Source organism: Lactuca virosa, chromosome 5, assembly GCF_052849685.1.
Source record: "Lactuca virosa cultivar CGN04683 chromosome 5, Lactuca_virosa_CGN04683_v6, whole genome shotgun sequence".
NCBI lineage: Eukaryota > Viridiplantae > Streptophyta > Magnoliopsida > Asterales > Asteraceae > Lactuca > Lactuca virosa.
Genome location: NC_136430.1, coordinates 448,266,573 through 448,269,865, shown reverse-complemented (window position 1 = coordinate 448,269,865; position 3,293 = coordinate 448,266,573). Strand labels below are relative to the sequence as shown.

The window sequence follows — 3,293 nt, the reverse complement described above, 5'->3', positions numbered from 1 at the left end:
TGGAAGGGGAGTTGGGGGTTTCCAGCTTTTAATCAAGTTACCAGCTAGAGGTGAGGTGTGAGGAAAAATAGTGACTAGGTATGGATGAATAGTGACTGAGGGTTGTCCTATGTGGGTATGGGGGTTAGCTTGAGTCACACTTCATGGCAAGTCAACACTCTAACACAATATCTCACCCAATAGATATTGTTCTTAAGTTGAGATTTTGTAACATCCAAAATTTTCGAGCCAATTTAAAACTTTTTAAATCATTTAAAACCATTAAGTTATTACAGTTTACTTTCAAAATAGTTTAATCATCAGAGTATCCCCAGAGTCAATCATGAAAATGTAAGGAGGTGCACGATCACGCCTTCGCCTTCCCGCGATCATCAGAATACCTGAAACAATAATCGATAAATGTAAGCTCGAAGGCTTAGTGAGTTACCCCCAAAATACCAACCCATACTAACAAGAACAAATATCATATCAATACAAATACAGAACAGTGTGCATAATGAGCCTTCAGCCTGACTGGACCGCCTCTCAAGGCCTACAGCCTATCTGGACCGCTCTCGAGCCTTAGGCATGACTGGACCGCCCCGCAGGGCCTACAGCCTATCCAGACCGCTCGCCGGGTATGTTGGCCTACAACACAAAGCAGGATCGCCTCAACCCAACCCAACCACATCGTCGACATACGTACAACACATAATCAAACAATAAGCATAAATCATACAAACTGCTAGGCATAGCATCATCTTATCTATCAGGATACTGATCTAACAGATCATAACAGCATAACAACACCCTAACTATCAGGGTACCGAGCTAACAGATCATAACAACATATCGCCACCCTAACTACCAGGGTACCGACCTAACAGATCATAACAGCATAACGACACCCTAATTACCAGGGTACCGATCTAACAGATCATAACAACATAACAACACCCTAATTACCAGGGTAAGGATCTAACAGATCATAACAGCATAACAACACCCTAACTACCAGGGTACAGATCTAGCAGATCACGAATGCATAACAACATACTAAATGCAGGATAATAATCCAAAGGGACCGACCTAGTGTCGTAGACCCTATCAGTATAGTGAGGAGAACTCACCTGTCACTGCTGAAGTCCCGCAGAATAAACTCCAGCTGTTGGTTGACAGCTTCCCGAACTGTCAACATCAAACAATACCCAATTAATAATTGGGTCCCAAGCCCAAGGTCCAACTCACACTACAAAAGCCCAAAAATCAAATGATGGCCAAAGCCCAATATATGGCCCAATCTTCCAAATTGGACACAAACCTCTACATGGTCTTTCCTTAAGGCCTATCCAATTATTCCAATCCAATTCCCATGGCCCATTATCACATAATCATAAAGGCCCAATTATGACCCATCTATGGCCCAATTTTCCAAATTGGGCCCAAGTCCTCACATGGGCCTTATCTTAAAGCTCATCTAATTACTTTGGTCCATCAACTTGTTCTTGGATGGTCCATCAATAGTCCAACCACCAAAACCTCATAGAAAGGCCCAAGTGAAATTAGGGTTTCACATAAAATGACAATTAGGGTTAAGTGTTTCTTACTTAACCCATTAAGGACTTAATCCACTAAGTCCATTCTTGCCTTAAGTTAGTTTGCCAATGATTAATAATTATTATTTTAGGTTTAATAATTAATTTTCGTATGTGTCCCAAACAATTCCCACATTTAGGGTTTTATGCTCTTAGGGTTTTCCATTGGGCCTACTAGGGTTTCTTTAGGCCCATTAGGGTTTCATTGGTCCCATTAGGGTTTCATTGGTCCCACGTTGTCCAAACATCCCCCAAACAAGGTCCAAACGCAAACAAAGCATACTGCCACCTGACACGGCGGCCGGTGACGGCAGGAGGCGGCAGCCACCACCTCACGGTGGTGGTTTAGACTTTTCTTTTCCATTATTCCTACACTATTACAACTTTACAATGAAAATCTCAAAATAACACACACACACATACACATTAAGAAAACACACAATAACACACACACAGCCACCCTTGTGGTAGCCGGTGGTGGTTCATGGTGGCAGCCACCACCTCACGGTGGTGGTGGTGGCCTTTTCTCGATTTTCGGCTAGACAACACCCACAACACATAATACACACACTAAATTACCCCCCCCCCCCCCACCTAAGGTATTCAGCAATCACACACACACACAGCCACCTTCTATGGTGGCTGGTGGCGACGGAAATACGGCAGCAAGCGACGGCAGCCCTTCTGCTGCTTGGGGCGGTGGTGGTCGACACGGAAGAACGGCAGCAACACACACCTGGTACGCAAGGCACGGACACAGCCACCCATATGGTGGCATCCGTCGGACCAGACGACTGGCACAAGGACGGCACAGCGGGTTTCATCGACTCTCGGCGGTTCTCCTGCAGCAGCGTCGCAATGGCGACCTTCAACAATAGCGTAGCGGCCGGCGGTGCTCAATGACGAGGCAGCAGGCGCCCCCATTTGATCGGAATAGCGAACGAAAGGGAGGTGGTGGCGGCCGACTTCACGCATGGCGGCTGGAGGATTTTCGTTGATGGCGGCTGGGGCAATAGTAGAGACGGACGTCCGCCGACGAGGCAGCAACGGTAACGGTGGCTGAGGATGGTTCTTATGGTGGTGGAACTCGGTTAGGCAGTGGTGGTCGGAAGTTGAAGAAGGAGAAGTGGCGCCGGAAGGGAGGTATAAGGCTGGGAGGCGGCTGTAACATGGTCAATAGGGTTAGGGTTCGCATTGCATAAATACCCGACACCCACTCAAACTTCATTCCATAATGTCATAAATGGTCCCTCCCCATAAAATTTTTTCACAGAAAGTCCATAACTTACACTTCCTACCCTTGCTCACATAATTCCTTTCATATTTAGTCTCATAGTTACCATTCAGCCCCCTCCTTTACAAATTATTCTCCAATAAAGTCCATATGATACCCTTTCTACCCTAGCTTCAAGAATCCTTTTCAAATTAAGTCCAAATAATACCAAACACCCCTTTCCTTATGAAAATCTTTACAAATTGAGTCCCAAAATTACACTTTAACCCCTAGAGATTCCAATCTTGTCATTTGGCTTCCCGAAACCAACACCCCACTAATTATTTTTTGTTTTTGGGCTATAATAATCTAAAATAATAATAAAATTACTTCTCGGGGTTCCGGGTTTATTATTCAACTACTATATTTTAAACGGGATGTTACAGATTTCCCCTAAAATGTGATTAAAATATGAATATATAGGGTCTTAAAAGCCAAAATATGAG

The 3,293-nt window shown here is 44.5% G+C and overlaps 1 long non-coding RNA gene across 1 annotated transcript; it reads right to left on the bottom strand.

The window, feature by feature from the left end:
* Window positions 1–213: 213 nt before the first annotated feature.
* Window positions 214–2,731, bottom strand: LOC145114375 (uncharacterized). The gene is made up of 3 exons (XR_013710976.1): window positions 2,169–2,731; window positions 1,110–1,167; window positions 214–380 (listed from the first exon to the last, which is right to left on the bottom strand). It is a non-coding gene; the product is annotated as an uncharacterized LOC145114375 (long non-coding RNA).
* Window positions 2,732–3,293: the final 562 nt, after the last annotated feature.